Raw genomic sequence first — 18,116 nt, forward strand, 5'->3', positions numbered from 1 at the left:
ACTCTTCTACCCCACAGTCAATGGGGCCGAGTTTGAAAAACCTCGCCCTGGACAAAGGAAAATCCATTCTCCTGGGCGGTGAGGATTCCTGTCATAGAGCCTGCCCCCCACCCCCCGCCCCGGTGTCAGTTCCATAAGAAAGAAGCAGGAAACAATCATCCTTGGAGACCAGTCTGAGTGTGGTACTTACCATTTTCCTTTAAAGAAACAGTCTTTTACAAAGACTGTTTTCCTATCCGTCCCCAATCCAGAACTATAAATCAAATTCTCCATGGCATGATACAAACAGACTTCTCTTCCCTTTCTCCTTTTCTCTATCTCCAGTCCCAACTCTGTGCATTAAAACCTGGAATTTAATTGTAATGTAAAAAATGTGGGAAAGAAAAGAGTCAGTAGTAGTTACAAACTCAAACTGATTTTGAGAAATTTTAGATTATTTAAAAGCATACTTGGAACTAATGGAGGGTGAATAACAACAACAAAACCAACTAGAATACAATTTGGGAAGCAAAAGTTATGGCAAAAACCCTTCTGGGCTATAGGTCTTCCTTATCAGAAAAAAGAACCAATGTCAAACAATACAGCGTGCATCTCAGAGATAACCTAGGCTCAATACTGTATAAAATTTGGGAGGTGTGTGGGAACTCTAAACGCAAGAAAATGTCCTCAGTGTTTATCCTCAAGATGACTTATTTCAGAATGCATCCTTGATGATTATGTCCAGTCAAGAAAAATCATCAGCATCTACTTTAACAAAACACAAAAGAGAGAAAAATCATATAATAATGTGATAGCAAGCTTTTTCCTCCACTTTTTGGGTAAAACCTGACAAGCTGTGAATATATGTGTTGGTAAGAGAAATTGTGTAAACACTTGATATAAACAAGTGAATAAATGTACCTGCCTGGGCTTCCCTGGTGGCGCAGCGCTTAAGAATCCGCCTGCCAATGCAGGCGACATGGGTTCGAGCCCTGGCCTGGGGAGATCTCACATGCCGCGGAGCAACTAAGCCCATGGGCCACAACTACTGAGCCTGTGCTCTAGAGCCCGTGAGCCACGACTACTGAGCCCGCGTGCCACAACTACTGAAGCCCATGTGCCTAGAGCCCGTGCTTCGCAACAAGAGAAGCCACCACAATGAGAAGCCCGCGCACCGCAACGAAGAGCAGCCCCCGCTCGCCGCAACTAGAGAAAGCCCGCGCGCAGCAACAAAGACCCAACGCAGCCAAAAATAAAAATAAATGTACCTGCCTTATCTAAATGCTGCCTCTTTCAAAGCTGAACAACCACCACAAAAAAGATAAAAGCTGCATGTTTTTTGTTTCTGACAAATTAGTTATCCGTTTTAAAAATCAGATTCAAAATATGAGCCCACAAATTGACTTTTTGATTAGGAAAGGACACACCGTTCTAGCAGTTGCCAATGATAAATTCATTTTAGCACTAAATGGGTTCTTTTAAATCAGCACAAAAGCATCAGAGAGAAAGATTCAGGCATACACATCTCACAGGAGATGCTCTGAGCAGAAGAGAGCAATAATTTGAAAGGTAATGCTAAGTTTATTGAAAATATCCACTCAATCAATTAAAATGGCAGAGAGAAATTGGGACCAAAAAAAAAATCCTACTGCTCTTTACGATAAAAGCTGATTTGGGGGCTTCCCTGGCGGCGCAGTGGTTGAGAGTCCGCCTGCCGCCTGTCGATGCGGGGGACGCGGGTTCGCGCCCCGGTCCGGGAAGATCCCACCTGCCGCGGAGCGGCTGGGCCCGTGAGCCGTGGCCGCTGGGCCTGCGCGTCCGGAGCCTGTGCTCCGCGACGGGAGAGGCCACAGCATTGAGAGGCCCGCGTACCGCAAAAAAAAAAAAAAAAAAGTTGATTTTGATGTTTATTTCCCGAGTTTAAAAAAAAAAAAAATTAAGACCTAAGATTTTTCCATTGACCTGAAAGCATTAAACATTGTCCATTAATCTTCCCTCAGGCCAATAATAGAAAGGTCTCAAGGGACAGGATAGGAGCCAGAAATAAGATTGAAGGGGAAACAGTAAGGAGACGCACCTCAAATGGCTAAATTCTATGGGTAGGTTAAAAACAGACTATCTCATTGTCCTATTTCATGTATACCTGAATTCTCAGATGTGTACATTTTTATATGTACTTCCTTAAACTGAAACATGTAAGGAAGAGGAATATGATTTATCTGTGTGGATTTCTTCAAGTCAGGCTTTCTCAGCTTTGGCACTAATGACATTTGGTGCCGGAGAGCATTTATGTGAGGACGGAGCCGTCCTGGACCTACTGGATGCCAGTAGCTCCTCCCAGGTGTGACAATCAAAAATGTCTCTAGACGTTGTCCAAAGTCCCCTGGGAGGCAAAATATCCCTAAGTGAGAGCTACAGCTTTAAGTCTACTGGGGGAAAATGCAGTATGGAGAAGTAGAACAAAAAACAGTATCAGCTGGTGGCAATTTTCATGTTTGTAAAAGGACGATGCTGGTAAATGCATTCAGTCACAGGACTGGAAGAAGCAAATGACTAAACTGTAATGTTATATGTAATGAAAATGCTACAGAAGGGAGAGTTTTGAACGGGAATGGTGCTAGAGCTCATTTTGTCCAACTTCCTTGTACAGAGAAGGAAAACTGAGAGGCAGAGTTGTTTGTCTAAAGACCACACCAATGCGATACAAACATAGGTGGTTACAATTAAATACTGCGTAGTTTCCACCTGGAAAAACAAAATCACAGGAGCCAACCTGCATGAACCCCTGAGGTGGCATAGTATGAGCCTCAAGCCAAATAATCACTTCTGTGGATTAAAACACATATACACTGTTTAAATCAAAGATTCCTAACGATATTTTTAAAAACTCACTGGTCACTTTGGCAGTTGCTTCTTTGAATACCGACACATAAAAGGAAAGAACCAATCTTTTATTCTGCCTTTCCTGAACCAACTGTATCATGATAAACAAATGGTTGATGAAGGATTCTAGCTAATAATTACCAAAGGAATAACAATCAGAAAAAAATCACAACTCTGTGACCCCACAAGAAATACGGATCCAGGGAATGATCCTCAAAGGATGCTAAAACTATTAGGTAAAAAGTTGATGGATGAGCTCAAGTGCCCATTTACAAATGAATGGATAAAATAAGGTATATACACACAATGAAATATTATTCAGCCTTAAAAAGGAAGGAAATTCTGACACATGCTACAACATGGATGAACCTTGAGGATATTATGCCGAGTGAAATAAGCCGGTCACAAAAAAGACAAATACTGTATGATTCCACTTATATGAGGTACTTAGGGTAGCCAGATTCATAGAAGTAGAAAATAGTTGGGTGGTTGCCAGGGGCTGGGGTAAGGGGAAAATGGAGAGTAGTTGTTTAAGGGGTACAGAGTTTCGGTTTTACATGATGAAAAGTTTTTGGAGGTTGGTTACACAACAATGTGAATATCCTTAACATTAGTGAACTGTATATTTTTAAATGGTTAAGATGGTAAATGTTATGTTATGTATATTTTACCATAATTAAAAATTTTAAATGTTAATTATTTGGGGGAAAAAAAGCCGTTGGGGACTTTGTAATGGATGGCTCAGTCTGTTAGCACTGGACCTACTCTTCAATCTCAATATCGTTAAAAACGGGATGACCAGACATTACGTGCTCACTGTGTGATGCAGGACGTATCACACAGTACTGCCTATGAAGGCATCTGGACAACAAAAAGATTTTGATCTCCTCAGACCTCTAGATCTAACTGTTAGTTTACACGCAACATGGGGAAAAGAGGAACAAGTTAATTGAAACCAAGAAGAAGTGATCAGCCAAATCCAGGATGTGAATGTTCTACAGGACAAAAGACCCAGTTTCTCCAACAGATCAGTGGCTGGGGGATAAAAAAAGGTCAGGGGCGGGGAGTTGCTGTTACAGAATTAAAGACATTTCAGAGACATAACAACCAAATGTAATGTGTGGACCTTGTCTGAATCCTGATTCTAACAAACCACCATTAAAAAAGATATCTCTGAGAGAATCAAGGAAATGTGAGCATGGACTGAATATTAGATGATATTCAGGAATGATTGTAAGTATTTTTAGCTGTGATAATGTCAAGGCGGGGATAATGTAAAGGAAAAAAGAGTCCTTTCAGCTAGGATGTCTTTATGGGTGAAATGACACAACTTGCTTTAAATTAACCTAGAAAAAAACTCAAAAAGGTAGAAAAAAGAATGAAAGAACATTGGGAAAATGTTGAAGCTAGATGATGAATACACGGAGTTAACCGCACTCTTCTCTAGTTTTGTGTGTGTTTCCAAAATCCCATAATAAAAAGCAATTTTTATGTAGGCACTCTCCAAGGAACACACAGACACACAACACAAACAGCGTGAGCTACAACCAAAGCGTAAGCAAATGAGGAAGCCATTTGCGTTTAATAATTGCAGGAAACGGGAGATTAAGCCTTGGCCCTTTGCAAAGTGAGCTAACCAAGTCTAAGATGCCTGTATTAAGCTGGCACCCTCAAAGATGCTCTACACCCTGGCAAGAGGAGGGCTTAAAAAATTTTTTTTTCTGGTCTTTCAGAAAGGGGAGCCTATGAAAACCTGTAGTTTTCAATGTGGCTCTGGAGGGGAAAACTAATAATGGCCACAATAATGATGATGATGATTATCACCCTGAGGGTTTGTAACCACGTGGGTCTGGGGCTCAAGTTTATACTCCATGTATTCAGTGGGAAAACTCCAAGTTGAGGAAATAAACGTCAGTGTTCAGAGGTTATTAGCATCCCCGGCATCCAGCTGAAACAAACAAAAAAGACTTCCGAGAGAAAAGCAGCCAGGAATCAGACCCCTCAGGATTCCCACAGATTCAGTTCAATCAAGAAAGAGATCAGTCAAATCACTAAACATCCAAGCAATAAGTCAGTATGAGCCAGAGTAAGCAGAAACAACAAACAAGACATTGAGACACCCGCCCCGCCCCGCCACTCCCACCCAAGGCCTTCAGATGTCGGAATTATCAGATAACAGATTCTAAAATCACTATGTATTCAATATTTTTTTTTTAAAGAAGGCTTTTAAAATGAGCAACGAATGAGACTATCAAAAGTGGCCAGGCTTTTGTCCTCAGGAGTTTGTGGGAGCACAGGAGAGCTATTTGACCCCTGTACTTTTGGCTCTTCCATTCTGGTGGGAAAAACAGATTTATTCACAGAATCAAATTATGCTGGCAATAAAAATTCAAGTGCTTCCAGGAGCCAGAGAGGAAATGTGAACAGTGCATTGGGCAGGCAGAACATAGGCTGTATCTAAAGAGGGAGCCTCTTCTCAGCCCCAGCAGATTGTTGATCTATATACAAGAGGAGAGTCCAGGTATTGCCAGATACTCCCATTTTCCCAAAAAAAGGCATAAATCCAGTTGTTAATGATCTGTACATGTTGGCTACTGTGGTAGACATCTGGTTTTTGTCACCTAATAACAATTCACCTCTCTTCTAAAATATTATGGTGTTACGATCCCCCTTTGGGGACAACACCTTTCTCCTAGTCTCAGTCCAGTTTCTCAGAGACGGTGTTGATTCCACCTCTGGCTGCAGGGATGGGCATGTGGCTCAAGCTCAGCCAGTCAGAGCAGAGCAGTCTTCTGGGCCACAATAATTGGCTCAGGAATGGGCTTGTGACCCACCCAGAGAAAATGAGAAGCAGTGAGGCCATTGGGGCAAGCTTAGGAAAAAGATTCTTATCCTTCCCTATGGAATTCAAAGCTGAGAAGATGTAAGGGCTGGAGCTTTGGCAGCCTTTTTGTGACCATTATACAGAGATTCTGTCTAAGTTTGGATCCACATGGTTAAAAGAATCCCTGAGAGCTGGAGAGAGGCCAAGGCCTCATGAAATCATCTGAGCCTGAACTCAGAGGTTCCCTCTAGACTTTTCATTTTTGGTAACCAGCGAATTTGCATTCATGCTGAAGACAATTTGAATAGGTTTCTCTGTCACTCCACAGAAAGAGGCCTATCCCTTCAGCAACTAATTAAAAGTCTTTTAACAGAAAGCCAGACAAACATATCTGAGGGCCGACCATGGACCTTCAGTTTGCAGTCTCAGCACCTGGCCACCCCTCTCCTTCTGTACTACTGTACCTAGCTTCTCTTATTACTCATCTTCTAGCCTCCATTCCCACTGCTCCTTCCTTGTACCATACTCTTCTCTCCCTGCTCTACCTCCTGAAATCCTACTCATCCTTCAAAACTCAAGTCAAATGGTTCCTTTTTTCTTAGCACCTTTCCTGACAACCCCACCCTAAGCCCTACCCCAGGCAGAAGAAGATACCTCTCCCTCCATCCCCAGGTCCCTCTTGACCCCCCAGTGAACACTCAGCCCTTCTGCTGAGGATCCTAATTACCCAGCAACATTCCTGTCTCCCCTGCTTCTTGACTGTGATCCAAAATCAGACCCAGATTAGAAAGGATGATATTTGAGGCTTAAGTTTCAAAAAACAATCAGTTCTTAGGAGAAGTCAGAAAACATGGTGAAAGATGAGGATCTGGGGAAGGGATATTAGAAAGAAAAGAACAGTTGTTCTGGGGAAAAGAGAGGGTCTATGTGGAGTGCAGTGAGGAAGGAGGAAAAACTGGACATATTTAGACCAAACGAAATGATTCAGAGGAAAGCTGAGAAGAAATGTCTAGAGAGGCATGAGGTTGATCTAACTGGAAAGGAATATAAAAAATGTGTGACGGGAATGACCCAAAACAACAACGACAAAATGCCCAAAATAGGTGCACTGTTCACATGAGAAAAGAATCCAGACAGCAGCAAGACGCTGAGAAACCTCCAGAAAACAAGAGAGAAGGTGACAAAGGATGAGGTCATCTCAAACCAGATAAACTGGGAGGCTTTCTATTGATTGAAAGGGGTTTTTCAAAAGCTAGGGCTCGTGTTGGCTTGCCACTGATGGAAACTCAGGGCACCGAGGCCTTCTGGAATTTTCTGTTCAACAGACAGACACAGGGAGGGTCTCAGGAGGCCAGGTAGTTGCTAGATGTACCAAAAGAGCTACCATGGGTCAAAGGTCAAAACAAGCAAGGTGTCAGTTTATGAGCCACCCCAGGCAAGCACTGTCTCGCTTTTTACTTCTAAGGACCATGGGACCTTGTCCACAGTTCCCATGCCTCCTACCCCGGGACCAATTCTTTCTTCATGTGATAAAATACCTAAGCCGGACAGTATCCAATCACAGCGGCCCTTAACCTTTGCTGGGGACATATCTGGATGAGGCTCTGGACCCTCTTCCCAGAAAAATGCACACAGCCTCAGACACAGCAAAGTTTCCTTCCCGTTTAAGCAGCTTATACCCACCCTGGGGCCCATCTCTTGAACAATAGTTCCTAAATTCATTCACTTAATCAAAACAACATTTATTGAGTGCCAGCTACCTGCCAGGTACTGCTCCAGGCACCAAGGATACAGGGATCCTCGCCTCATGCAGTGGCCCTTCCAGTTTGTATTTGAGCCCTCAAATGATCAGAACGTCTGGCGAAGCGGCCCGGGGATTCAGTGATTCTGACATGGGGCCAGAATTAGGACCTGTCATCCCAAGGAGCCCCAGCTCAAACACCCCTTCTGTAAGGAGAGAGGGGAGGAGTGTATTTAAAGCATGTGCTCTAACGGGGAAGCTCATAGCCTGCTGAGGGAGTGTAGAGGGTACCTGTACTTTGGAAAATTGTTTGGCGCAATCTCATAAAGCCGGACGTATGTGTGACCCAGAAATTCTACTCCTAGATATATACCCACGAGACATGTGCACATGTGCATACCAAAAGTCATACACAGCAGCCCCCAATTATCCCTGGTGTTCACACCTCTGTGTCCCCCACCTTGAGAGTAGGCAGGACTGTACCTTATTTCTAATCAGTAGATGCTGCAAAGGTGATGGGGATGTCATTTCTGTGATTATGTTACAGAAGATTGTAACTTCCATCTTGCCTGGAGACTCTCTCTATGGACTCTCACTGGCTTTGATGAAGCAAGCCACCTTACGGAGAGGCCCACATGGCAAGAAACAGGGCAGGATCTCTGGCTAACAGCCAGCAAGGAGGCGAGGCCCTCAGACTAACTAACGACCCTCAGGGAACTGTATCCTGCCAACCACCACATGAACTGGAAAGTGGATCCTTCCCCAGCTGAGCCTCAGTGAGACCCCAGCCCTGGCCACCTCCCTGATTGCAGCCTGGGAGAGACCCTGAGCAAAGAACCCAGCTAAGCGGTGCCCGGATTCCTGACCCACAGAAACTGTGACATAAGTGTGTGTTTTTTGGAGCCGTTAAGTTTGCCATAATTTGTTCTGCAGGAAAAGATAACAGAGTGTAATGCAATGCAGCAGTGAGAATGAATGAACCACAGCTGCATCAGACAATGTGGTCGAATCTCACGTAGTTGAGTGAAAGAAACCAGGCAGCAAATGGAATCTGTAAGATTCCATTTGCATGAAGTTCAAAAACAAGCAGAACTAATCTATGATTGGAAGTCAGACTAGCGGGAGGCGGGTAACCAGAAGGGAGCACAGGGAGACTTCTCGGAGGGGCGGGGGCAGGTGGTGATGTTCTGCTTCTTGACCTGGGTTCTGGTTAGGGTGGGTGCATACACTTCGTGAAAATTCTTCAAGCGTACACTTATCATTTGTGCTCTTTTCGAGATGTATATTATGTTTTGAAAAAAAAAGTTTACAAAAAAGACAGTATGCTGGAGTCAAACAGCTAGGGTTCGAATCTTGGACCTATCACTTACAAGATTTGTAACTGGGCAAGTTACTTGACTTTTCTGAGCCCGCTTCTGTAAAATGGGTTGGGCTAGGAATTAAATAAAACAGTGCATGGCATAGCGGCTGGTACCTAACAAGCCTCAATAAATATTAGCTAGTTTGGTTAACCTCATTCATAATGGTTCATTGTTCATCTCAAAAAAAAAAAAAGTAGTGCAGGTTGATTTGCCTGGATGCCTGGAAGTCGAGTTTATGGAGTTGCCCTGCAGGTGCCACCCCACAGAGACCAGCTGGATTCTCAGATTCCCTCTAGCAGTGAGCAGGAGAGGAGCTCAACCCGCCTCTGACACCCACACCCAGAAAGGTCCCTGGGCAACGAGCAAGATGATATGCGAGTGTTCAGAGGTCAAGTTTGCTCCGGGCTGGGACCGAGACGATGCAAATCAAAGTTCTCCTCAGGATGTCTGTGATCGGGTTGAGACGGCGCTGTCCTCCCACATCATCAAGAAAACAACAAAAACAGACAGACAGCAATGCGGACATTCACAGAAGGAGTCTGTGGTATCGGGCACAGTTTAGTACTTCACACGTATTAACCCATTTGATCTTTACAGTCAATGCTGTTATTACGTCCATTTTACAGGTGAGAGAAGTGAGGTACAGACAGAATAAAACAAACAAACAAACAAAACCAGGCCCATCAGAGGTGGGATCAGCACCCTTCATCTGCAGTTTTCAAACAGAACATACAGACTGGCCTCCCTGGCAAAGCTTTTTTGTTTTTTTGTTTTGTTTTGTTTTTTAAGAGAGACTGGTTTTTTGTTTTTCTTTTAAATTTTTTTAAATTAATTAATTTATTTATTTTTGGCTGCGTTGGGTCTTCGTTTCTGTGCGAGGGCTTTCTCTAGCTGCGGCAGGCGGGGTCCACTCTTCATCGCGGTGCGCGGGCCTCTCACTGTCGCGGCCTCTCTTGTTGCGGAGCACGAGCTCCAGACGCGCAGGCTCAGTAGTTGTGGCTCGCGGGCCTAGTTGCTCCGCGGCATGTGGGATCCTCCCAGACCAGGGCTCGGACCCGCGTCCCCTGCATCGGCAGGCAGATTCTCAACCACTGCGCCACCAGGGAAGCCCCCTGGCAAAGCTTTGATTTGCAAGAGATGAATGTCCCAACCAGCCTTGTCTCTATCTGAGAAAAACACTGGGTGTCTTCTCATTTTCTGACAGGGGAAGGTAGTGAGCACAGCTGCAGAAGGCCTCAGTTACCAGCTGTTATTTTGTGGTTTGAATTTATTTTTGTGAACCTGTGTGTGTGTGTGTGTGTGTGTGTGTGTGTGTGTGTGTGTGTGTGTGTATAAAAACCTGCATTTCCTTAGCCCATAGGGTCAGGTCCACTAATGTGGACTGTGGAGCCTCTAGTGGCCCTTTGCTCTCCCATCTGTCACCCTACTCAACAGCTTAGCTACTTCCTGCTCTTCGAGCACTCTCTCTCTCTTTTACTCTCCCTTTCTCCTGTTCCAGCTCTTTCCCTGGCTCTCTCTTACCCCTTAAAGGCTTGGCAAGCTCCCTACCTCTTCCGGGCGGGAGGCCAGCATTCATTTCTTGTTGGAATGCAGGGGGCAGCAGGCAGGTCTGGGGAGGGGGCACAGTGGAGGGGCTCTCCCAGTCAAGGACAGCCCAGGGAAGGTAACTGCGGGCCGAATGAGATTTTATGGGGCGGAGGTCCTGCAGGAAAGAAGCCCAGCGGGTGGCAGGAGAGGTCCGTGGCAAAAGCCCCAGCTACCCCTCCTGGCCGCAGCCCCTTTCCCCTCTTGCTGCAGGCACTGCCGAACCTTCAGGACAGCCGGAAGCCCAGATTGTTCAGGGCTGAGGGAAAGCAGGTGGTGAGCATGGGTGTCTCGTGGCTGTGACACCTGTCACCTGTAGTCCCCGGGGAAAATACCTTTCCATCACAGTCATCTAGATTCAAATCCTTTTCTGGCTGTGCCACCTTGGGCACATACCTCCATGTCTCTTGAGCCTTATTTTCCTGTTGAAGTGGGAGTGATTTGATAGAAATAATACCCATCACGACATTTTTGAGTGCTTCTCTGCAGAGCTCACTGTTCCAGGTGTTTCACACACACCTACTGCCCCAGGTTATGGTGAGGATTAAATGAGATGATCCACAGGAAGGACCGAGACCGTGCCCTGCAGGTGGAAAGCCCTGAGTTAACATCACTCGCTCCAGTATTATGAGGACGGCTGCGGATGACGAAGCTGGGACCTGAACCCAGGCCTCTCAGACACCAGCATTCTGATGTTGATGGAGATACAGTACAGCCTTGGTAGACACCCGGAGCTCAATAAGATTGACTGATCACAGGCATCACCAAGGAGCCCATATAATCTAGAAATCTCTCTTTTTTTTTTTTTTGGCCATGCCGTGTGGCTTGCGGGATCTTAATTCCCCCACCAGGGATTGAACCCGGGCCACGGCAGTGAAAGCACCAAGTCCTAACCACTGGACCGCCAGGGAATTCCCCAGGTGCAGTATTTTTAACACCCCATCACTGCAAAGTACAACTCTCACTCAGCCCAGGACATGCTATGATAAAGCCATGAGTTATTGGGGTATTTTATTTTCTGTTTTTGAAATGTCAAGTGGATGACATGGAACTGGGTTTTAAGACTTTCACACACCCTTTGAGATGACTGTGGCATGCTGTGGCTAGCGGCGGGATGCAATCAAGATCTGGCAATTTCTGCTCCAGTGAGTCTGAATGTCAGCTTTGTTCTCCGTTCAGTATTTCCTCATGGAGAGACGGACTAATGGCAACATTTGCTCTCCCAAGCCTATCAGGGGGCCACGGGCTGCTCCGGCTCCAGGCTGGCCTGGAGGGGCTCCGTAGGGTCTGGCTGGCAGTGAGCAGGGTTGCGTTCTGCGCTCATGTTGATGGCACTGAAGGCAAGCCTGGAGGTGGGGGTGGGGCTGGGGAGGGCCACGGCTACAGAAGCCTAGGTCCCGGGGTAAGGACAGCTCAGCTCAGCAGCTCAAGAGGTAGGAGGCAAGGCTGTGGGCGGGTGGCAAGGGCTGCCCCTGCTCTTTCACTCGTTTGTTCATTCAGGCACAGTTCTAGGTACTGGTGATACAGTAGTGAACAAAAGAGAACAAAAATCCCTGCCCTCACGGAGCTTAAGTTGGAGGGCGGGGGGGGAGTTGGGAGTGGGGAGACTGACAACAAATAAGATAAGGAAACTAGGGGCTTCCCTGGTGGCGCAGTGGTTGGGAGTCTGCCTGCCGATGCAGGGGACGCGGGTTCGCGCCCCGGGCCGGGAAGATCCCACGTGCCGCGGAGCGGCTGGGCCCGTGAGCCGTGGCCGCGGGGCCTGCGCGTCCGGAGCCTGTGCTCCGCAACGGGAGAGGCCACAGCAGTGAGAGGCCCGCGTACCGCAAAAGAAAAAAAAAAAAGATAAGGAAACTAAATAAATAGCATGTTAGAGGAGTGGTAAGATGAAGGGAAGAGCAATAGAGTGAGGTGTTTATTTTGTTTTGTTATTCATGCTTTTTGGGGTTTTTTTGGTTTTTTTGGTGGCGTCATGGGGCTTGCAGGATCGACCAGGGATCGAACCGGGCAGTGAAAGCACCGAGTCCTAACCACTGGACCGCCAGGGAATTCCAAGACCATTTTAAATAGGGTGATATTTGAGTAAAAATCTAAAGGAGCTGAAGGAGATCCCTGGGGGAAGTGCCTGGTAGGGAGAAGAAACAGTAACTGCAAAGGCCCTGAGGCAGAAATGTGCCTGGAGAGTTGAGCCTGACCCTCTCTGTTCCTCTGAAGTTACCACTCTGGGCCCCCGCCTCTGTCGTCACTCCTCATACTTTCCTAGGGTCTTTCTGGTCGAAGGGAACTAACCCAGGCAGAGCCTTCCAGGCTGACTGGGCCTGGAAGAGATTTCTAGGGACAAGTTCTGGGAGGGCTCTGCGATTCAACTTCAGGGTTGAATAAATCCTGAGGTTTTGCCAAGCTTTTAACAAATGCACAAGGAATTTGCAAGAATGCAACAAATTCATTCCTGGACCATGCTCCAGACCTGCTTAATCAGAATCTCTGAGGTCTGTGCCAGGGAATGTGCATTTCTCAGAGCCTCTAGGCATGTGGGAGCATCTTTACCATATATTCCATCCCATATCGATTTCCATGATTTTTCTCTCTTATATCTTCTTCTAATTGACTAGAGTGGAGTCTGCCATCTTTCACCTTTCTTAGATGAATATTTTGAGTTTGTCTTGGGGCACCTTGTCAGTCATTTCCTGCCAGGGAAATGAGGCATTCTGTAGGTAGTCAGCGGGGCTGTTCTGCTCCCAGACAGAAGGGGTTGATCTGAAAAAGGTGACATGGGGTGAGGGGAGATAGTTGGGATTTGCATGTCTTCTCCACACGCTCCATCCCCCCCAGTCCCGTGCCCATGGGGGGGGGGGCGGGGGGGCTTCATAAGGATCTGTCAACACTGGGGCCACCATCTGACACTTGTAGGGACTCAGGTGATGTTTGTAGAAGTAAAGAACACATGAATGAATAAACGTGAGTTTTGACAGGGAAGGACAGGAACAGTAAGGTTGTGGGCTTGTAAATACCCTTTCCCTAGCACGTGGAAGAATCTTTCATTCTTTCAAAATTGTTCCTTCCACCCCACCCATCTCCCATCTCCACCCCCACCCCCAGAAGTGATGGTCCCCCCAGCTTACTCTATTTTCTCCTCCACAACAGAGAGAACTAGAGATTCGGGTGGGACGGGGATACTAACCTCCAAGCTTCTTGTGGTTCAGCTCCATTACCCTCCCACGCCTCACCCCTCCCTCCTCAACGCACCTAGCCTAGAGCTAAGGTCAGTAGGAAGGATTCTTGAGTCTGCTCCTTCCCCGCTGTAAAACCTTGGGCTACTTCTGTGAACACTGAGCCTGTTTCCCCATCCTTGAAACGGGGCTGGGGACCTCTAGGCTGCAGGTCGGGGAGGGCTCGCAGCGCTGCAGCGGGCTGTAATTGGCCGGGTGCTCCCAGCGCACCGCCCCTCGTCCTCGGGCGCCGCGCACGCCACGCCCCTCACCAGCTCGGCCGGCCGGGTGGCGTTGCCGTGGCGACGCGCGTACACAGGCCGGGCGGGCGCGCGGGCTGCGGGCCGCCGGCTGGAGACTCCGCGAGAGCGCGGCCGGGCGGCCTAGCCCAGAGCGGGCCCGGCGCCTCCCGAGCGGTCAGGGCTCTCGGCGGAGGACGGGGCGTGGGCTTCTTCCTCTGGCCAGGTGAGAGCGGCGCGCGAGGAGGCGACGGGCGGAAACCTGGGCCGGAGGAGGCCAGCCCTGCGAGGTCAAGGGCGTTGGGGTAGGCGGGGTTCCCGGCCCCACCCGAGTCCGAACTCTCTGATCCAGGCTCGGGTCGCCAGGAGCACCCCAGAGAAGGTGCCCCAACACCAGCCGTTCCTTCCTAAGTGCAGCCCCTACCTCGCCCCCCGAAGTAGCCGGCACGGGAGCTTTAGGCCTCTCCTGGGCACCAGCTCTTGGATGTCCTGTGGGTATAGCTGGGATTAAGAGAGGAACCCCTGTTTCCCCTGATTTATGGACAACACCCACCCAATGGTCAGAGACACCTTCCCCCGCCCTGCCCCTTACCTGAATTCTCCTTCTTTAAGGAACTTTGAGGCCACTGTAAACCTCAAAAGAAAGTTTGCTCCTATAGCCCAATTCTGAGCCGTCCAAAGCGGTCAGGGGGAATGCAGATGATTGAAGCTCTCTTGCTCTTTACTGTGGCTGGTGCTCCATGGCACTGAGTAAGAACGAATTCACAGAGCTAAGCACATTCAAATTACTTTTACAGTGTTTTCAGGCAAGGAAGCGATGCACAGGGCAAAATTAAGGTGGAGAAATATTGTCCAATCCAAAAGCTAAAGAGATAGAATTTAGGTTTTCCAAGGAGTCATCTAAGATAGATACTGACAGGAAAAATGAAAGGTAGTTACTATCAAAGCTTCCTAGCCAGCTGACTTGCTTTGAGGTGTCGTTTGTATTTTCATTCACTCAGCAGGTGTTTACCAAGCACCTACTATGTGTCAGGTGCTGCCCCCCCGCCGCCCCCCACCCTGGAGAAGGGGTAATGCACAGAACTGGCAGGAACTGCAGAGGGTCTGACGTTTTACCCCGTTTGAGAGTTATTAAGTTAGCCTGCCCAGCTTATAGTTACTGGCAGAAGACAAGAGATTCCTGGGCCAGAAGCAAAGAACTTTATTACTCACAGCACAGCTGACATAACAGGCAGCCAGAGCTGCATATGCACATTGGTTCCTGTTGCCCTGAAAGTCCCTCGGGGTGGTGCAGAACAGCCAATGTGGATGCTGTGCCCACAGTGGGTCTGTGTCCCAGGTAAGGAACTCCAAACTTCGGAAACTGCAATCTTTGAAAGGGACTGCTAGCAAACCTGCCCAACTTTTGCCCCAGAAGGAGCCGTTATCTTTATTTTAAACATTACCTATATCCTCCCAGGCTGTTTGCCATACAAGCATCCTTGGAAAGTTAGTGCAGGACGAAATCTTTGAATGCCTTTGCTCTGAAGATGGGTACAAACACAAAATACCCATGAAGAATTGCTTCTTAACAAAATGAACACAGTTCTGGTTTTCCAGGAACATAAATCTTAGTGAAAGAGAAACAAACAGCAAGGATAACTGAATAAAGGAACAAGAACATGTCAGAGAATGATAAGTACAAGGAAGGAAACACAGCAGGGGAAAACTAGCGGGGGAGTAACATGACTGAGGGTGCCTTTAGCCAGAGTGGTCAGGTGGTTGCCCCGAGGGAGGACATCTGAGCAGAGAGAAGACCCCAGCCTTGGGGACGTCTGGGGTGCGAGCTAAAAGACAAATATGTGCATGATCCAAGTTTAAGTTTAGATTTAGTGGCGTTTCCTGTGGTTTTCCTGCAGAAGAGACATTTCTTGAAGGTTTACGTTTTAGATTAATTAGACTTGAATGTGTCGCTTGATAACATGGTCCTCTGCAATTGAAGATTAATAACTGAAGGCAACAGAGCATGGTTCTTTTCCCCTTTATACATGACAGCAAACTTAATAAAATTTATTTCTCATTATATGAAAGCATCAATATTTGTGGGACATCCACAGGCCTCAAAGTTTACAAATATCAACCATCCTGCTTATTTTTATTTCTCTTACCCCCGGGTAGGGTCTCATCTTCCTTTCAGAGGATAGAATGCTGGTTTCAAGGACTTCCTTTTATTACATGTCCCAAGTGTCAGCAGACAGTGCAATTCCCCCACCCCTACTCTGCCCCACCAGCAACAATGGAGGTTTGTACACTGGTTACATGCAAAGGCCCAGAGTTGTCACACACTTACTATTGTGTGACCTTAACTTCTCTGAGTCTCAGTTTCCTCATTTGTAAAGCAGGACAATACTGACACCTACCTCGCAGGGTTGTTCTAAGGATGAAAAGAGGCCATGTGTGTAAAAGGATAGCCCAGTGCCTGGCACTTAGTAGGGATTCAGTGATGAAATGATGATGGAGATGTTGATGGAAAGCAGAGCCAGACCGGAGACCCTCTACGGTCACACCTAGATGATTTTGGTTTTTATCCACAGTCTAACAACTTCACACTTCAGTGACCTTTCAGTTGAAAAGAGACTTCGGGGACTTCCCTGGTGGTTCAGTGGTTAAGAATCCACCTGCCAATGCAGGGGACACGGGTTCGAGCCCTGGTCCAGGAAGATCCCACATGCCTCGGAGCAACTAAGCTAGTGTGCCACAACTACTGAGCCTGCACGCCACAACTACTGAAACTCACGCACGTTAGGGCCCGTGTGCCGCAACTACTGAGCCTGCGTGCTGCAACTACTGAAGCCTGCACACCTAGAGCCCATGCTCCGCAACAGGAGAAGCCACCGCAATGAGAAGCCTGCGCACTGCGAGGAAGAGTAGCCCCCGCTCGCCGCAACTACAGAAAGCCGTGCACAGCAATGAAGACCCAACGCAGCCAAAAACGACAAAAAAAAGGAAAAACAGAAAAGAGCCTTTCTTTGACATGGCATTGAGATGGATCAGAATTCAAATATCACATGAATTATCATCAACATCTTGGAACCTACTGAAGTCACTGAAATTTTTATGTTTTACAAAACATGTATAGGGCTTCCCTGGTGGCGTAGTGGTTGAGAATCTGCCTGCCAATGCAGGGGACACGGGTTCGAGCCCTGGTCTGGGAGGATCCCACATGCCGCGGAGCAACTAGGCCCGTGAGCCACAACTACTGAGCCTGCGCGTCTGGAGCCTGTGCTCCACAACAAGAGAGGCCGCGATAGTGAGAGGCCCGCGCACCGCGATGAAGAGTGGCCCCCGCTTGCTGCAACTAGAGAAAGCCCTCGCACAGAAACAAAGACCCAACACAGCGAAAAATAAATAAATAAATAAATAAATAAATTTTAAAAACATGTATAGGATTTACTTTGAAATGCATTAAAATATAAAATGGATAGATGGGTAGATATGTGATAAAGCAAATATAGCAAAATGTCGATTGTAGAATCTGGGTGGTGGTTATATAGAAGTTCACCATCTACTTCTTTCCACTTTTCTGTGTGTTTGACATTTTCATAATAAAATGCCAGGAAAAGATACGTACAGAGTCTTGACTGTACAGCCAAGCTACAATCTTGATATTTTGTCTTAGGAAATCATTTTTTTTTCAACCTAAATATATGAAGGAATGCGGTGACTTAAATAGAAATTATCTTCTAATGCCCATTTCCTTGATGACTGACTCTTCCGCACTTTAAGAGGCTCTGTAGAAGTTGGGGTTCCTTGAGACAAAGTTCAGAAGCCCAAGATTAATAACAGTCATAATCACAGTAGGACAAATGGGTGTTTAGTGTAGCAATCACCATTCTAGATGCTTCACATTTAATCCTCACAAAACTCTTTGGGATACAGAGTATTATTAGCCCCATTTTACAGATGAGGAAACAGAGGCATAGAGAGAGAATAAGTAACTCACCCAGAGTCACAGAGCTAGTAAGTGGTGGGTTAGTAACACTGAGTACTTGATTCTGTCAGATAACTTAACCCCAAACTAAGCTTAATGGGAGGTGGAGAGCGGTTATCAGTGGAATTCAGATTTGTTTGGGTTTTTTTTTTTTGCTATTGCTTGTTTGTGCTCTGAGTTACATAAAGGATGTCCTCTTGTGATCAGAACCAAGCTCATCTATGCCGGATATCACTGTTAAAAGGACAGTCTTAAAAATGTGAGGAATTGGGCTTCCCTGGTGGCGCAGTGGTTGAGAGTCCGCCTGCCGATGCAGGGGACACGGG

This window comes from Physeter macrocephalus, chromosome 3, assembly GCF_002837175.3.
Source record: "Physeter macrocephalus isolate SW-GA chromosome 3, ASM283717v5, whole genome shotgun sequence".
Lineage (NCBI taxonomy): Eukaryota > Metazoa > Chordata > Mammalia > Artiodactyla > Physeteridae > Physeter > Physeter macrocephalus.